The sequence below is a fragment of the Littorina saxatilis genome, linkage group LG3 (assembly GCF_037325665.1).
Source record: "Littorina saxatilis isolate snail1 linkage group LG3, US_GU_Lsax_2.0, whole genome shotgun sequence".
NCBI classification, from domain to species: domain Eukaryota; kingdom Metazoa; phylum Mollusca; class Gastropoda; order Littorinimorpha; family Littorinidae; genus Littorina; species Littorina saxatilis.
Genome location: NC_090247.1, coordinates 60,760,199 through 60,779,782, shown reverse-complemented (window position 1 = coordinate 60,779,782; position 19,584 = coordinate 60,760,199). Strand labels below are relative to the sequence as shown.

The window sequence follows — 19,584 nt, the reverse complement described above, 5'->3', positions numbered from 1 at the left end:
GTAATAGCGTGTCCTGTGTTGCGGGCGCGTCACATCCTGTGTGACGTTATAGATAGCGTAGCGCCCCCTGTAGTAACTTGTGAAGTTATCGGTCCTGGTCAGTGTGTCAACGCATAGACCAAATAGTATGACGGCTTACTAGTGCCAAAACCTCAGAATTGTAATTATCAAGGGAAAATTAGTAATTTTCCCTTGATAATTACCATTTTCACGTGTTTATTACTAATTTTCCCGGGAAAATTACTAATTTTCCCGGAATAATTACTAACTTTCACCTGTTAATTACTAATTTTTAGTTTTGGCTCACTTCCTGACGGATTGCTAGTGCCAAAACTAAAAATTAGTAATTTTCCCGTGAAAATGAGTAACTAACAGGTGAAAACAGTAACTGACAGCGTTAATTAGTAATTATCACCTGATAATGGGTAACCCCAGGTTTTGGCACTAGTAAGCCGTCATAGGGCTTACTAGTGCCAAAACCTCATAATTGTAATTATCAAGGGAAAACAAGAGGCGAAGCCTTCAAGGCTCACGTAAGAAATCGACAAACAGTAACACAAACTCAATCACTCCGTCACACATACACACACACACACACACACACACACACACACACACACACACACACACACACACACACACACACACAGAAAGAGCATAGGTGAAACTGTGCAAGAAAGCGAGACACTAGATCTAGATCTGTCTGTCTCAGTGTCTGCATGTAGCCTACTTACAAGGACACGACTGCCAACTAGTCTCGGCGCGCTCAAAATAATAATGACCGAGACTGTCAGTACTTCCTTCGCGTGACGTCTAACCCTCTTACGTCATAATGTGACGTCAATGTAATGTGACGTCTTCAAATGTTAGAGTTTCTACCACAGACATACACACATACATACGCACGCACGCACGCACAGACAGACAAAGTTTATCATCGCATAGGCTACACTTACGTGAGCCAATTAGTAATTTTCCCTTGATAATTACCATTTTCACGTGTTAATTACTAATTTTCCCGGGAAAATTACTAACTTTCACCTGTTAATTACTAATTTTTAGTTTTGGCTCACTTCCTGACGGATTGCTAGTGCCAAAACTAACAAGAGGCGAAGCCTTCAAGGCTCACGTAAGAAATCGACAAACAGTAACACAAACTCAATCACTCCGTCACACATACACACACACACACACACACACACACACACACACACACACACACACACACACACACACACACACACACACACACACACACACACACACACAGTAAGCATAGGTGAAACTATGCAAGAAAGCGAGACCCTGGATCTGCCAAGAAGTCTCGGCCCGCTCACAATAACAATGACCGAGACTTTCAGTAATTCCTTTGCGTGACGTCTAACCCTCTTACGTCATAATATGACGTCTTCAAATAGTTTCTATCACACACGTCGAACACTTTTGACCGAGACTGACGTAATCCATAGACTCGGAAATGTTAAAGTTTCTACCACAGACATACACACATACATACATACATACATACATACATACGCACGCACAGACAGACAAAGTTTATCATCGCATAGGCTACACTTACGTGAGCCAAAAATTAGTCATTTTCCCGTGAAAATTACTAATTATCCCGTGAAAATGAGTAACTAACAAGTGAAAACAGTAACTGACAGCGTTAATTAGTAATTATCACGTTATAATGGGTAACCCCAGGTTTTGGCACTTGTAAGCCGTCATAAAATAGCCTGGACCGCCAATTCGTCACGTGACCCTTCGAGGTTACGACGCTCGACTTTCAGGGGCGCTTAGCGTCCGCCGGGGTTCGAAAGGCCAGCGATACGAAGACAGTGAAAAGAAAGCACGCTCCAGTTATTTGCAGGGCCGGATCTGGGGGGGGGGGGGGGTGCCTGGGGTTCCGGACCCCCCCCCCCCCCTGGCCATCCAATGTACCTTTCAGAGAAAAAAAAAAGTGGACTTTGGACCCCTGCCTTCAGTTGGACCCCCCCCCCCCCCCCCCTCAAACGAACTTGGTCCGGCCCTGATTTGTGACAATGGGGGGTGACAATGAACTGGATTTTCCAAAACTCCAAACTAAACTTAACAAAACTCATCGAAAAACATGTTCCATATGCACTTTAGCTGAGTTTATTTTCGCATTTTCAGAACTTACCTCGGCAACTTCGTCCATGTTTACAATCGTCACCGGATATGACATCCCCCTGATTTCTGAAAGGCCATGTAAGCGTTGGTTCTTAAATGCGAGAGGCCGCTACCTCGTAATAGAGAGAAAGAGCGGAGAGAGAGCTAGTTGGCGGTCCAGGATAAATGGTCTATGGTCAACGCTCCGATGGTTTAAGACGGTAAGGCGTGAAGCGTATCCTCAGTTACCTATTGTGTAGGGAGTTAGTCCCGTCTCTCCCATTATTTCTGGTGTACGTTAAATAAAAGTCACGTTATCGCAACCTCTGTCTTGGCGTCTCATTTATGCTTCCTGGCCTATTTTTCCCCCTCCACTCCACCCTATCACATGTCTATAATTAAGCGTTTCATAAACTCAACCTTTCTCGGTTTTTGATTCTTACTCTCCTTACAGGTAAGGATTAAGGGAGTACCTTTAACTTGATAAACAAAATGCATGCTATTCTACAGTTTGCTTCCACTTTGATTGTTACACCCCCGGTATAGGGGTGTGTATAGGATTCGCTCGATGTGTTTGTTTGTTTGTTTGTTTGTGTTCGCATATAGATCTCAAGAATGAACGGACCGATCGTCACCAAACTTGGTGAACAGGTTCTATACATTCCTGAGACGGTCCTTACAAAAATTGGGACCAGTCAAACACACGGTTAGGGAGTTATTGGTGGATTAAGATTCTACAAGGACTTATAGAGGGACATATTAATGGTCAAAGGGAAATAACCTTCTCAGTTGGTGGCAGTGAGAATGGTTATTTCCCTTTGACCAACGGGGGTGTTTTTACCTACCTCGGAGGAATTTCTTGTTATTTTTGGTGAATCAGCTTCATTTGTCACAGAAATCTGCGCTTGAGTATCTTTCTAGCCCCCCCCCCCCCCCCCTCCCCAGTATCTAATCCACACAAGTAAGTCCTGCCTTGGGGGACGACTGTTCTGTAGCTTCATCCTCAGACTCTCAATCAAGTAAAAGTCTACATCCTTTCACCATCACAAATAATGGGATTGAAAAAGACAGACTGTACTGTTATGAAGTACAAAGGGACAGCATTTAAAGTAATTGTGTCCCTTGAGCATCTGTGGCCGAGCCCACGAATCAATGAACTGTGAAATAACGGAGGTTTGGGGAAGAGGATGGAGGCAGATATTTTCTCTATTAAAAAAAAAAAATGTTGTTATTGTATTCAGTGGTTTTGTTTCTTAAGCTGCGGTTTAATTGACGGCGAATAATAATTTAATAATGTTCGCCACCACGTTTCTGTTTTGGACCTCATCTTTGCCTTTTTATATTTAGTCAAGTTATGACTAAATGTTTTAACATCGAGGGGGGAATCGAGACGAGGGTCGTGGTGTATGTGTGTGTGTATGTGTGTGTGTGTGTGTGTGTGTGTGTGTGTGTGTGTGTGTGTGTGTGTGTGTGCGTGTAGAGCGATTCAGACCAAACTACTGGACCGATCTTTATAACATTTGACATGAAAGTTCCTGGGTATGATATCCCCATACGTTTTTTTCATTTTCTTGATAAATGTCTTTGATGACGTCATATCCGGCTTTTCGTGAAAGTTGAGGCGGCACTGTCACGCCCTCATTTTTCAACCAAATTGGTTGAAATTTTGGTCAAGTATTGTTCGACGAAGCCCGGACTTTGGTATTGCATTTCAGCGTGGTGGCTTAAAAATTAATTAATGACTTTGGTCATTAAAAATCTGAAAATTGTAAAAAAAAATATTTCTTTTATAAAACGATCCAAATTTACGTTCATCTTATTCTCCATCATTTGCTGATTCCAAAAACATATAAATATGTTATATTTGGATTAAAAACAAGCTCTGAAAATTAAATATATAAAAATTATTATCAAAATTAAATTGTCGAAATCAATTTAAAAACACTTTCATCTTATTCCTTGTCGGTTCCTGATTCCAAAAACATATAGATATGATATGTTTGGATTAAAAACACGCTCAGAAAGTTAAAACAAAGAGAGGTACAGAAAAGCGTGCTATCCTTCTTAGCGCAACTACTACCCCGCTCTTCTTGTCAATTTCACTGCCTTTGCCGTGAGCGGTGGACTGACGATGCTACGAGTATACGGTCTTGCTGAAAAATGGCATTGCGTTCAGTTTCATTCTGTGAGTTCGACAGCTACTTGACTAAATGTTGTATTTTCGCCTTACGCGACTTGTTCTTTTTACATTTAGTCAAGTTTTGACTAAATGTTTTAACATAGAGGGGGGAATCGAGACGAGGGTCGTGGTGTATGTGTGTGTGTGTGTGTGTGTGTGTGTGTGTGTGTCTGTCTGTGTGTGTGTGTAGAGCGATTCAGACCAAACTACTGGACCGATCTTTATGAAATTTGACATGAGAGTTCCTGGGAATGATATCCCCGGAGTTTTTTCCTTTTTTCGATAAATGTCTTTGATGACGTCATATCCGGCTTTTTGTAAAAGTTGAGGCGGCACTGTCACACCCTCATTTTTCAATCAAATTGATTGAAATTTTGGCAAAGCAATCTTCGACGAAGGCCGGGGTTTGGTATTGCATTTCAGCTTGGTGGCTTAAAAACTAATGAGTGAGTTTGGTCATTAAAAATCGGAAACTTGTAATTAAAATTATTTTTTTATTAAACGATCCAAAAACAATTTCATCTTATTTTTCGTCATTTGCTGATTCCAAAAACATATAAATATGTTATATTTGGATTAAAAACAAGCTCTGAAAATTAAAAATATAAAAATTATGATCAAAATTAAATTTCCGAAATCGATTTAAAAACAATTCCGTCTTATTCCTTGTCGGTTCCTGATTCCAAAAACATATAGATATGATATGTTTGGATTAAAAACACGCTCAGAAAGTTAAAACGAAGAGAGGTACAGAAAAGCGTGCTATGCAGCACAGCGAAACCACTACAGCGCTGAACAGGCTCGTCAGTTTCACTCCGTTTTGCACAAGCGGCAGACTACGGTCATTGTGAAAAAATGCAGTGCGTTCAGTTTCATTCTGTGAGTTCGACTGAGCTTGACTAAATGTTGTATTTTCGCCTTACGCGACTTGTTTTTTTCTCTTTTCGATTATTCTCCTTCTCAACCCCCTAAAACTAATCAGCACACTTCTTCTCATCCTCGCAACATTGATCCTGACGAACAGGCGTTTTTGTGTGTGGTTTTCTTTCCAATTCTACCCCGCCCACTCGTTCGTCCAGCTAACTTTTCCCCTGCGACTAACTTTCTTCCACTTTGTGTCAATCGCATTTTCGGCCGACAGACACCCCTTCACTTGCATTGACTTGTTTGTTCCATTTAGCTGTTCAACTACTTCGTTTTTCTCCGTATCATACGTCACCCCCCAAAACGACCTTTCACTCCAAAGGTCGAAGAGGGGGAGTTACTCTGACAACACCAAGACAAGTGAGTGAGAATTGGCTGGACAATTTGCGTTCGACAAAATAACCCAACACAATCGATGGGTACTAGGTAAGGGGATAGGCAAGCCGAAATACAGACGTTCCGAAGAAGCTTGTAAAAAGACAGACAGACAGACAGATTGATAGACAGACAGATTGATAGACAGACAGATTGATAGACAGACAGATTGATAGACAGACAGACAGACAGACAGACAGACGGACAGACTCTCGCACCACCACCGCCCTACACACACGCACGCACACACACACACACACACAAACACACACACACGCACACACGCACACGCACGCACACGTGTATCAATCCGAGCATTAACTAGCGAGGACAGTTCATGATTAGGTATTAAGTACTCATTTTTGAAAATAAACTTTGTCTTGTCTTACGGCCCCCCCCCCTCTCTCTCTCTCTCTCTCTCTCTCTCTCCATCTCCATCTCCATAATACCAATAACCTTGTCCATGCAGTGACTTCTATCAGCAGCTCAGCAGCATCTTCACGATCGTCACGTTCAAAATTATACCCATCCTCTCTGTCTTTCTCCCCCCCCCCCCCTCTTCCCCCCTGTCTCACCTGGAGATCCTCCAGGCTCTCGATGTAGCCGGGCATGTTGAAGACGTGGTTGTTGAGCGTGAAGTAGCGATCCCTCATCCAGGCGTAGCCACAGCAGAACTCTTCCACTCTCTGCTAGAACCTCGGGTAAACGAGACGCCCGTGTCGGTTCTCCAGCGACAGCAGCCGAGCATCGATCAGGTGACGTAGCCTCTCGGTGTTCAGCCCTTTCTGGAGAACGATCACGCACTGAGCCACCGGACTGAGCCTCCCCCCGCCCCCGTCCGCCCCCTTGCTGATCCACAAGCGTTCCGGGGCGGTGAGGTGGGTGTGGCAGCACCCTATACAGCACCGGCCCCACAAAGGCCCGCAGCAGCAGCACAGGCTGAAGAACCACTTGCAGAAAAGGCAGACTGGCACGAGAACCAGGACTAGCACCAACACGGGCAGGAACAGGAGGAGAGAGATCACCAGCACGAAAGCAGTGCCCATACCCGACGCGCACGACCGGGCTCTGTTCCTCCCTCGCCCCGCAGGCTTCAGGCGCTTGATCGGCGCAGAGGGGAAGCTGACTGTCAGTTTTCGCTTCGGCCCATCCCCTCGCTCGGTGGGCGGGGCCACTTCCTGAGCGGCGGGGAGGTCCGAGTAGTCTGGAAGGTCTACGCACACTTCGGACTGAACGTCGGACGACGTGGAAGAACGACTGGGAATCTTGCTGAGGGAGTAGAAGGAAGACTGCTGGTTCAGCTCCGGGACGAGCTGCACGTTGAAAGCACTGGCTTTGTTGTTGTGAGGTCGGGGTGTTCGGGCTGGGGGCTGGGATGCCCTGGGCAGCGTTTGGGAAGAGGTTCTGGCCTGCGGTTGTGAGGTGACTACCGGGTTGGATAAGGTTAGAGGTTGCACCACCGTTGAGTGTGAAGTCCTTCGATGCACTCCCGCGATCATCGTGTCCTGTTGCACGTTGTTGACGTGCTCACTAAGGGCACCGCTGACGTCACTAGTTGGTGACGTATGCTTGCGAGGGTCAGTGACGTCATTAGTTTGTTTACTCTTTTTGCCTTCTCGCTTTGTTTCTCCTTTAGAATCTTTCTTCCCCTCCCCCTTTCCCTCTACCTTCACTTCTTCCTTCCCGTCACCCTTCACCTCCCCAAACTCACTGGAATCGTGCACAGTTCTGCCTCTGGGGATCTTTTTCTTGGTTCGAGGGGGAGTTTTGGCGCTGGAGTTCTGAGGCTGTGCGTAGGCCGAGCTGTCTTTGACGTCCTTGCTCACAAGATCGGTGGACAAGGATTTCTTTAACCGGACAGGGCTTCGACTGCTTTTCGGCGTGTCCTGAGATTCTGTAGAAGCTTGTCTCTTTGCACGCGCGTTGCTACTGTTACTCTTGTTGTTGTTGTTGTTACCGTTGGCAGTGGTTTTGCTCTTGCCTTCGCCCCCTCCCCCTCCTCCACCTCCTCCACCTCCTCCCCCATCCCCAGAGGAGGGCGCGGGCTGTGACTTAGACGGTTTGCTACGCTCTGTGGACGGCTGGGAGCTCTTGGACGTTCTTTTGCCACCAGAGTCCTCGGAACCACCTCTTGGAGGACCCGGACGTCTAGACTCGCCTTTCTCACGACGAGAGCTCGTCTTGGCAGAAGGCTCCTTACCGTCCTGAGAATGACCACCTCCCCCTCCTCCGCCTCCTCCTCCGCCTCCCCCTCCTCGGCTTTGGTGAGATCCCCCGGAGGGTTGAGGACCCGCTTTGGGGGCCTTGGAGGCCGACACAACATCCTTGAGGCTGATCATAGCAAAGGCCGAAGCCGGGGTCACCTTCTGGTTGCTGACCTCACTGTTGGACTTGTTCTGCGGAGGTCTGCTGCTCCGCGAAGCGTTGGCTTTGCTGGAGGTGGTAGGGGTGCCCGTCTCTGACGACTTAGCCCCACCTCCCCCTCCCCCTCCGGTTCTGCTGCTGCCCCCCGAAGAGGCGCCACCAGCGTGTCCGGGTCGTCTACTGTTGCTGGTCCTGCTGGCGCTGTCATGGCCGCTGCTGTCCATGGGGCGCCCGCTTCCATCCCCTCACTGCATCATCCCCGACCTGCTCGACAAAGAACAGAGGATAGTTATGGAGGCGTACTGGTACCAGCAGTGATCATTTTGAAAAATTGTTCTCTACAAAAAAACACGGCTTTCATCCCCTTACTGCATGATCCCCGACCTGCTGGACAAAGAATAGAAAATAGTTATGGAGGCACATTGGTGACAACAGTTATAATTTTGAAAAATACTACTCTTCAAGAAACACAGCTTCCATCCCCCCCACTGCATCGTCCCTGACCTGTTTGACAAAGAACAGAATATAGTTATGAAGGCGTTCTGGTACCAGAAGTGATTATTGTGAGAAAAAAATACGCTATAAGATATACGGCTTCCATTCCATCAATGATCAAAGTGAGCGATGGAGTCTTGCTGGTGCCAACAATGACAATTTAACAGATCACGGCTTTCTTTTTTTCACTGCATCATCTACGACCTGCTGGGCAAGAAGAGAAGATAGTTATGGAGACTTATTTGTGACACCAGTGATAATTTTGAGAAAAATAATTCAACTCGATCCATACTCCCCCACTGTTGACGACTGTGATCGTTTTGAAACAAATACTACTCCGTCCACCCTACTTCTTCTGCTTTTTCTGCGTTCATTGGTTTAATAAACTCCCACGTTCATCCGTGGTGGTTGTTTTTTGCACGAGTAGATTTTTACGCGTACGACCGTTTTTACCCCACCCTTTCGGGGGAACACAAGACCATTAATATCTGTGAAAGATGGATGCGACTTACCAACCTAGGAACCTGACAACACGCCGCATAAACGCTCAGAGTTCAGCACAGAGTCAACACAAAGCACAAATAAACAAACGAATCAGCACAAACACAACATTCTACAAGAATAGTGTCTCGTTGTGTGGCATTATTGATCGAAACGCAAGCTCGGGCACAGAAGTTCCATAAAGAAATAGGGAAACAGAGAAAAAGCTGTAGAGACAGAAAGAGACAAGGAAAGCCAGCAGGCAGATTGTCTTTTCGGAGAGAAAGGTTGTTTTGTTTTGGAGGCAGAGAGAGACAGGGATCGAGAGATGATTATGATGCTGGTGATGATGGAACTTTATTTTCCAAGGATAGAAGTTTAAGGCTACGCCTCAGAGAGAGAGAGAGAGAGAGAGAGAGAGAGAGAGAGAGGGAGAGAGAGAGAGAGAGAGAGAGAGACAGAGAGGGAGGGAGGGAGAGGGAGAGAGGATGATTATAATGATGATGCTTTGGATTTCCAATTTGGTTTGAGACTACGTGACAGGGCAGCACTCTACGCTTACTGTCATAATATATCCTGGCATCAACCAGGCCCGAGAACTGCCGCACCTGCGGTGTTGGTCAGGGACACAGAACCTGAGCACCCTCAGAGTCGCATTTGTTAAGTGAATGACACTCGGCTGTGTGATCCCAGCCTTTCCATAGGAACCATAGCACTTCCACTCTGGGTAGGAGCCGACCGAAGCCCGAAAAACCCACATGACCTTGATGGGATTCGAACCCACGACCTCCCGGCCCGCAGCCCAATGCGCTAACCACTGCGCTACGGGGGCCGGTGAGAGAGAGAGAGAGAGAGAGAGAGAGAGAGAGAGAGAGAGAGAGAGAGAGACAGACAGACAGAGAGAGAGACAGAGAGAGACAGAGACAGAGACACACAGAGTGAGAGAGACAAAGAGAGAGAGAGAGAGACTGTATTGTTTCAGTATTGTTGATTTTGTTTTGCATGATTATATACTCTTATTCTACTCTCTTAGACAATATGTGATAACCGGCAAGGTGCTGACTTTCGTTTGTGCATTGTTGATGGTGAATGCATGTTAATTTATTTTTAATATACTTTCTTATGTGATAACCAATGTGCTATATTTTCTCAGGACAAAGAACAAATGTTTATTTTGAATGTTTTATGTATGTTATTATTACGGACACAAACGCTCAGCAATGCAATTTCTCGTTTAGAGATTAATAAAGTTATTGTATTGTATTGTATTGTATTGAGAGAGAGAGAGAGAGACATGATGATGATGATGATGATGATGATGTTGATGATGACATTTTCTTTTTGATGATGATGACATACGCACTAACACAGACACAGACAGACATAGACACAGACAGACACAGACCCCCCCCCCCCCCCCACAGACACACACACGCAAAGACAGACAGGCTGACAGATACAGAGAAACGCGACCGTGCCAGTAGATTCCCTGCCAACCTTGAACTACGCACTGCTGTGGACTGGAACTTGTCTACACGACTGACGAGGCAGGCACTCCGCTGGCATCAGCTTTTGCTTGCCTAATTGTCTTTAAATCAATAATTGCAATGAGGCTCAGGGGGGAACCTCCTTAACCCCATCCCTCCTCCCCTCCCTACCTTCCCTTTCACCTACTCCCCCCAGTTGCTGGCGCTCAGCATCCCACCCCGTTACAAGAAATCTTCAGAGCAGCAATTTTGGTTCAAGTTCGTGTTGCATTGAAGAGAGGGTTTGTGTTTGGGTTCGGGACTATTGTTAGTGTCTCTCTCTCTCTCTGTCTCTCACTTTTTTACATTTAGTCAAGTTTTTGTTCCTCTCTCTCTCTCTCTCTCTCTCTCTCTCTCTCTCTCTCTCTCTCTCTCTGTCGGTCGGCCGGTCTGTCGGCCTGTCTGTCTGTCTGACTGTCTGTCCGTCCGTTTATAAGTTTGAAAAAAATGTTACCCTATACTCCCCCATTGGTGACTACAGCGATATTATTGAAAAATACACTTCTCCCTCTCTCTGTCTCTCTTTCGTCTCCTGCGTGCGCATGCGCACGTTTGTCTTGTCCCCATTTCTCGCGATGTTCCTTATATTTACCCTTTCACCAAATAAGACAAGGAGAGGGAGAAAGTCTTGCAGTAAAAGTCTACATCCATACACACAAATACAATGACAAAACTACACATGACCTTGGTGCACTTCCACCTTTACAACAACATGTAGGATAATATCTTTTGTTTTTGTGTTTGTTTAGTGTGTATGTGTGTGTGTGTGTGTGTGTGTCTGTGTGTGTGTGTATGTGCGTGTGTGTGTGTGTGTGTGTGCGTGTATTCCACGAACACTGCCACTGGCGATTTTGATAAAAGAAGTATATCAGAGTTTACTTTATGTGTTCTTTTGATTTTTTTAATGAAAATTCATCCTTACACTTCGCCATCTCTTAGAAATGGAGAAAAAAAAAGGGGGGGGGTTAGTTTTACTCTACTGATAGCGAAGAGGACTGAAAAAAGAAAAAGTAAAAACATAAAGAAAGAAAGAAAATACGAAAGAAACAAACAAACAAACAAACAAACAAACAAACAAATCCACGACGGAAAGTTCCAGTTCTTTTGGTACAGACAAAGAGAAGAACTGAAAACACAGCGATGTTTTCTTCACCGTAGCTACCAGACACTGCCTGCGGGAGACCCCCCCCCCCCCCCCTTTTTTTTTTTTTTTTTTTTTTTAAATAGGAAGACAAAAGAAGTAAAAAATAAAGACAAAAAAGACAAAAAGGACATTTAAACAAATCTAACAGAAACGCACTACCATAACCATGTACCGAAAAGCCTTCGCACTGAACACGTTAAACTGAGCTTCCGATTTCAAGCCTAGATGCTCAAATTTGTCTGCTGGGAATACAGGCTGTAAAATTCTGTCTCCGATCTCAACATTACTCTCGAGCTAATGTTCCACTTTTGAGTTTTTTGCTGTCTGAGGGTTGTTCAGTCGTTTGTTAGGCTGGAGCTGTGCTGTCGAATTCCTCTCTTGTTGGGAGAGAGGAACCCAGTCTACAGAAAAATGTAAATTTACGTGGTTTTTATTCTTTAGCAAGACCGTCTCAAAGGCAGAGAGGCAGACAGAAAACTCAAAGAATGCTTGAATGCACACAAGTTTGACCCCCCCCCCCCCGCCCGCATCTCTCTTTCTCTTTTCGTAACACGTTCGCATAAACATACACCGAGAGAGAGAGAGAGAGAGAGAGAGAGAGAGAGAGAGAGAGAGAGAGAGAGAGAGAGAGAGAGAGAGAGAAGAGAGAGAGAGAGTGTGAGAGAGAGTAATAAAGTAATAAACTGAATTGAATGTGTGTGTGTGTGTGTGTGCGTGTGTGTGTGTCGGTGTGTGTGTGTGTGCGTGTGTGTGTGTGTGTGTGTGTGTGTGTGTGTGTGTGTGTGTGTAGTGTGTGTGTGTCGGTGTGTGGGTGTTATGGGGCATAAGATAGAGTCAAGTAATGACTGAATGTTAAAAAATTTGAAGAAGGGACAGCCCCGTTGCTCCCAATACTACAGACGACAAAAACAAAACCAACAAAAAAAACCAAAAAAAACCATACAAACAAACACACAATCAGACAAAACAATACACACGCAAAACTCATACAGTAAAAGAAGCAAGCAACCGCCCAACGCAAGATACCAATGATCACCCTCGCCTTGACCTCATTAAACACAGCTCAGTCGAGGTCAAATGTCAAGATCAAAATGATTCCGATACATGATCCTCCGATCACCGAGAGAAGGCGGAAGAGAGGTGAGAGGAGACACAGATAGACAACACCCGTCTGGACAGCATCCCACGCTGTATAAACATTTATAGGTCACACATAATTACCTGCAGCACGTGCTACAAGTATGTTGAATCTGTCGTGATTACATCAAGAGTGACTGTTGTCTGCAAGACTGCAAGAGTTGCCTGTAACAAGAATTTCTTTGCCTGCAAGATTGCTGAACTTTTTCTGTTCTAGCTGTAACAAAATTTTTTTGCCTACAAGATTGCTGTACTGTTTCTGTTGTAGCTGTAACAAGATTTTTTTGCCTACAAGATTGCTGTACTGTTTCTGTTGTAGCTGTAACAAGATTTTTTTGCCTACAAGATTGCTGTACTGTTTCTGTTCTAGCTGTAACAAGATTTTGTTTGCCTGCAAGACTGTTGTACTTTTTCTGTTCTAGCTGTAACAAGATTTTGTTTTGCCTACAAGATTGCTGTACTTTTTCTGTCCTACCGGTAGCACAAATGCATTAACATTGTTGTGGTCGGTTCTATTAATGTTAGAGTTAACCGCAGGACAGCAGTGCTTATGCTGTTTTGTTGTTGTTGTTGTTGTTGTTGTTGTTGTTGTTGTTATTGTAGATGGTGGTGGTGGTGATTGAAGTGGAGTTATACAAAATCTGTTTTGTAAAAGGAATGTGCTCTTTCGTGTTCGTTTTAAGAGATGCGAGGAAGACAGCTGACTGGTTTGTGCCCTGTTGTAAGCGCTGCGCACCTTCAGGATCACTATCTCGTTTTGACGGGCGCAGTGGCGTGGTGGTAAGACATCGGCCTCCTAATCGGGAGGTCGTGAATTCGAATCCCGGTCGCTGCTGCCTGGTGGGTTAAGAGTGGAGATTTTTCCGATCTCCCAGGTCAACTTATGTGCAGACCTGATAGTGACTTAACCCACTTCGTGTGTACACGCAAGCACAAGACCAAATGCGCACGGAAAAGATCCTGTAATCCATGTCAGAGTTTGATGGGTTATAGAAACACGAAAATACCCAGCATGCCTCCCCCGAAATTGGCGTATGCTGCCTGAATGGCGGGGTAAAAACGGTCATACACGTACAAATCCACTCGCGCTAAAAACATGAGTGAACGTGGGAGTCTAAGCCCATGAACGAAGAAGAAGTATATCGTTTTAAGCGCTGCCTCCAAGATCACCAAACCGTTATTAGCCTTCATCCAGATCAACTGGCCTTGCAAGACTATTCTTCCGTTTCTGTGATATTTCAAGATAAATCCTGACGTCGGCTGTACTATTTATGTCCAGTTTCGAGGCTTGCGTGCAAGATGACAGTTCCGTATCTGTCCTGTTTCTATAGAGCTGCCTTCAAGATGATAAAACACCGTTTCTGTTCTATTTCTAGAGCTGCCTTGAAGATTATTATAACATTTGTGTCCTATGTCAAGAGCTGTCTCCGAGATAATAAAACACCGTTTCTGTTCTTATATTAGAGGTGCCTTGAAGATTGTTCTACACACTTTCTTTCCTATTAGCTAGAGCTGCCTTCAAATATTATTGTATACCGTTTCTTTCCTTTTTTTAGAGCTGCCTTGAATATTATTATATACCGTTTTTGTCCTATTTCTAGAGCTGCCTTGAAGATTATTGTTTATCCTACATACGAAAGAGAGACACTCGTGATATAATAATCGTTCAAATCACACGTGTGTATATCATGTAAATGAAGTCATGTCAAGCAAGTCTGGCAGGGACCTGTTTTTCCACTGCTTATGATGCCAAAGTCACCCAGACAAACGTCATTTAAGAAAAAAAAATTGCGCTCGCTAATTACCCTCGATGAATTTTTAGAACTAACACGTCACGCCACACTTTCAGAGTGACATTTCTTTGCTTTGACGTAATAGATTGCACGAGGCTTTAGATCGAGGTTAGCTGCCTCGACTGCAGGACATTTTCAGTAAAATACACGTAAGTAGGATAAACAGAATACTCGCTCGCAGTACAGTATTTAAAAAAACAACTCGTGTAATCTGGTACGACACTGCAAACCATGTAGTAATCTCTATATACCGTTTCTGTCCTATCTATGTCTAGATCTGCCTTCAAGATTATTATAATCATACCGTTTCTGATCTATTTCAAGATAGACTTGCTTAGTAGGACGGTTGTATCTTTTTTGGCCTGGTTTAAAACTAGTTTTCATAACTTTCAAATCGGCTGTACAGTTTCTGTCCCGTTTTAATATTTGCTTGGAAGATAACCGAATGCACCGTTTCTGTTCTTGTACTAGAGTTGCCTCGAAGGGGGTCCTATTTCAAATATGTACTATCAGCAGTAAACTCAGTCCATGCATAAAAAGCATCAACAGTGACGGAATCGTTACGACTGTATAGTTTATGTCAAATTTAAGGTTAGGGTCCAGTTGACCGTATCTCGTTTGACCGTACTATTGATGTAGCCGCCGTCCAGTTAACCGTGACGGTAACCGAAGCGTTGTATCGGTTGACCGTATTGGGAAGTCTCGCATGCACAAATGAAAAACAACCAAACATGAGCAAATACGGTCAAACGGCACTTCGAGTCCGTTCCACTGAATGAATACGGTCAAACGAGATACGGTCAAACGAGATACGGTCAAACGAGATATGGTCAAACGAGATACGGTCAACCGGGAGTACATCAAATTTAAGACTTGACGGCAAGACTTATTTTTCGTTTCCCTTCTGCTCCACATAAGTTATATCAGCAGTAATTAAAAGTCCGTCTCGTGCATAATAAAAGTGTCATAAGTAGCAGAATCGTTCAGCAAAATGTTGAACGCCATGAGAATTCACAGAGTTCGTGTCCTCTTATTTCCTTTCCCTGGGACAGTAGGGGCGACCACCCCCAACCAGGCGCGTTCACAGGTGGCGGATAGTGTGATGGCCTTCAGATATGGAGGTTAGCTGCGAAATAAGCCAGGCTTGCCAGGACGAATAAGCAGTCGCGGACCAACTGGCGGTGCTTCCAACAGGATGGGGCGGGGTAACAGGTGGCACTGTTACACTCAAGAAATACCCCAGGTCTCCAATGACGGGAGCATCACTGATGCGATCAAGAGCCGCATCCTAAGTTCTAGCCCTGGGGAAGGTCACCTCAGATAAACAAACCAGCCAGCTATGGCCAAATAGCCGGGTAGACTGGACTCGACAGCCCTGTAAAGCCACCAGTCTAGGAGAAGGACCACTCCGATATAAAAACACGCTGAAGCCGGATGAGCTGGGCCATGTATGGCGCATAACGACAGCTCAACGCATCAACGCTCATATGACAGACGACATTTCCTTTCTTTTGCAAGTTATTTACACAAAATGAAGGTCGCCAAGTAGGCTGAAAGTAAACAATCAAAAGTATAAATACAAAAGAACAGAAAAAAGAAATTCGATCAGCCTTCAGCCTTAACTCATTGACTCCCAGGTACAGATATATATCCAGGTATGGCTCTATCTGACCAGGTACGGATACATCCGCTCAGACTGTTAGCTTCAGTCGCTTCCTGTAACGTCCATCTAACGCCTGCATTCCAGCGTGTTGCTACACAGTTACTACACAGTTACTACAATTCTGAGTGACCTGCTGCAGCACAGCTGGTCTCGGCTAAAAAAAACTTGGTAGGGTAGAAAGTGTTAAGGAAGAACAAAGTCAAAAAACACTACAACATTAAAAGAGAGAAAGAACAAGAGGCGAAGCCATCAAGGCTCACTTAAGAAATCGACAAACAGTAACACAAACTCAATCTCACACACACACACACACACACACACACACACACACACACACACACACACACACACACACACACACACACACACACAGAAAGAGCATAGGTGAAACTGTGCAAGAAAGCGAGACACTAGATCTAGATCTGTCTGTCTGCATGTAGCCTACTTACAAGGACACGACTGCCAACTAGTCTCGGCGCGCTCAAAATAATAATGACCGAGACTGTCAGTACTTCTTTCGCGTGACGTCTAACCCTCTTACGTCATAATGTGACGTCAATGTAATGTGACGTCTTCAAATGTTAGAGTTTCTACCACAGACATACACACGCACAGACGCACGCACGCACGCACGCACGCACGCACGCACGCACAGACAGACAAAGTTACGATCGCATAGGCTACACTTACGTGAGCCAAAAACACGAGAAAAACAAACAAACACACGAAACTACCGCACAACCACTACTAGCTGCAGGGTTCAACTGCTTTTACACATAATGAACATCGTAGGTTTGTTTTTTTGTTCCTCCAACGTTATCTCATTTCCAATGAAAAGCCCTGACCGGCGCGGGTTCAGGGACCTTGTTGTGAATGTACCTTGTTTCACACAAAACACTGATGTTTCTTCTGCTCCTAATGGTTTTACCGTGAGGGCGTATAACCACGCTTATCATCAAACACTGTTGTGAGGGTCAATTCGTAAATCTGCGTAGTTTGCAAAAAAACCAAACTCGTTCACATTGCAATGTGAGATAGTCGTACGATTACGAGACATAATGGTTCTATCGTCTACTTAATATGAGGGTCAATTCGTACATCTGCGCAGTTTGCAGATAACCTCAAATGTATTGCGCAATGTTAGATAGTCGCATAATTACGATACTTATTTGTTATATCATCGAACGACTAAGAGGGGCAATTCGTAAATTTGCGCAGTTTGCAGATAACCTAAATTGCACTGTTCAAAAATCGTGTGAGTGCGATAGATAATGAATATTTCATCATCTATTTATTCGCGAAAACGAAATTGATTCTTGAAGAGATATTACGTGTAACATTGGAGCTGATAACATTTGTCGTTTTAAAAGCAAAGTGCAGGGGTTCATGTGATGTACGTGCTCAGTTTCGGAGAGAAACAAATCGTAAGAGTACATACAGTATCTATTTAAACTTGTACCAGTATTATTTATGTAAGGAAATGCAGGCAATATCGCTATTGACAAGTAGGTGCAGCATGATTACTCAAATCAGTAAAAAAAAAAAAAAAAAAAAAAATTTTAAATTTGTTTTTAAAAAAAATTTAAAAAAAGAATCAAAAGTCATACTGTCAACAAACAAATCAAAGAAAAGAAAAGCGGATGCACAGTAGGAATGTCTATGCTTTATGCAATGGTTTGTATGCGCTGTGTTTTAGAGCGACAGTGACTGTAATATATAACTCACTATTTAATATTTGTATGTTATAGGTTATTTTTTTTTATTAATGTACGATTATGCTTTTTGATCGGTGTTTTTGTGTATGTTCCATAAGTAATGCAATGTTGTTCCAAAAGAAACAAATCAATGTTATGCACAATTGCCCAAAACGAACATCAAAGTTTTGTTGATCTTCTATATATATATATACGACTTGTGTCTGTCTGTCTGTCTGTCTGTCTGTCTGTCTGTGTGTGTGTGTGTGTGTGTGTGTGTGTGTGTGTGTGTGTGTGTGTGTGTGTGTCCGCGATGCACGGCCAAAGTTCTCGGTGGATCTTTTTCAAATTTGGAGTCCGTATTCAGCTACACCCCGGACACAACCTCATCGATGAGATATTTCTGTGCGCGCTGAACCGATTTTTTTTTTTCGGGATCCACTACCAGTAACTCTTCCTTATCTTCTCCAGTGTTTTCAGCCGCGATTATCTCCCTTCCTCCGTGTGGCGTCAATCCATATTCCCGTTACTACGTTACTATTTTTAGAAGGTCACTGCACGTTACTATTTTTAGAAGGTCTCCAGTGTTTTGCGCGTTTATCTCCTTTCCTTTTCCCAGGCGCAGCCTGGTATTCGGCTCTACTTCTTCCCGGCGAAGCCGGTACCAGGCGAAGCGGGTAATCATCTATATAGTATCTAATATCTTCGTTCAACAAAGAGACGCCTGGAACTGTGGTTGGTTGGGACAAAACATTCCACTTTTTTTCGTAACGATCTCCTTCATGAAAGAGTCATAGACTCGTTCAAATCTATCGCCAAAAGTGATCCCACCTGCTTCAAATCTAACATCTCGGAACAGTGACATTTCGCGCCCCATACCTGCCTCTTCCCCTTAGCACGACAGACAAGAGAACAGACGGTAGAGAGATAAGCACAATAGCTGGTTTTGTATATAGGTCACACTGACAGTAAGCGAGAAGCACGTGCCTGCGCAGTGCAAACGCATCTGTTACAACACAGGGCTCATCTGTGTGCGGTTGCGGCGGCTAAATGCCACATACATACACTCTGCTGCAAATACCTGGGTCTCCTCTTTTATGCTCCTGACTCGGCTCTTATCCCTGAATTTTTTTTCTCCACAGCTAACGGACGTGGTTTTGTTGTTGACTGGCGTCTGTACTCCGTCCGTTGTCCAATGTTTGTCGCCTTACTTGTCGAATCAGCTTCTGGTTCGTCTTTTATCCCGGAGTTTTCTTCGCTGCGTTTTAACTGGCGTCCACATTCCGTCCGTTCTCTGTTTGACTGTCGTTTACTTGTCGAATCTGCTTCTGATTCGGCTCTTATTCCGGAGTTTTCTTCGCCACATGTAACGGTGTGTTTTTGTCTGGCGTCTGTACTCCGTCCGTATTCTGTTTGGCAGTCGTTAACTTGTCGAATCTGCTTTTGAATCGGTCCTTATCCCGGAATTTTCTTCCCCCAAAACGGTGGGTTTTTGACTGGCGTCCATACTCCGTCCGTATTCTGCGTAGCTGTCGTTTACTTGTCGAATCTGCTTGTGACTCGGCTCTTATCTCGGATTATTCTTTGCCACGACTAACGGTTTGTTTTTGACTAGCGTCCAGTACTCCGTCCGTATTCTGCTTGGCTGAAGTTAACCTGTCGAATCTGCTTCTG

General features: G+C 44.4%; 1 long non-coding RNA gene and 1 pseudogene across 1 annotated transcript in view; one reads left to right on the top strand and one right to left on the bottom strand.

Moving 5' to 3' along the window:
• The window catches only part of LOC138960953 (uncharacterized), a 35,356-nt pseudogene extending 27,154 nt beyond the window's left edge, over window positions 1–8,202 (bottom strand).
• LOC138962846 (uncharacterized) overlaps window positions 1–19,584 on the top strand; it is a 188,730-nt gene that overhangs the window by 34,366 nt on the left and 134,780 nt on the right. The window lies entirely within an intron of this gene.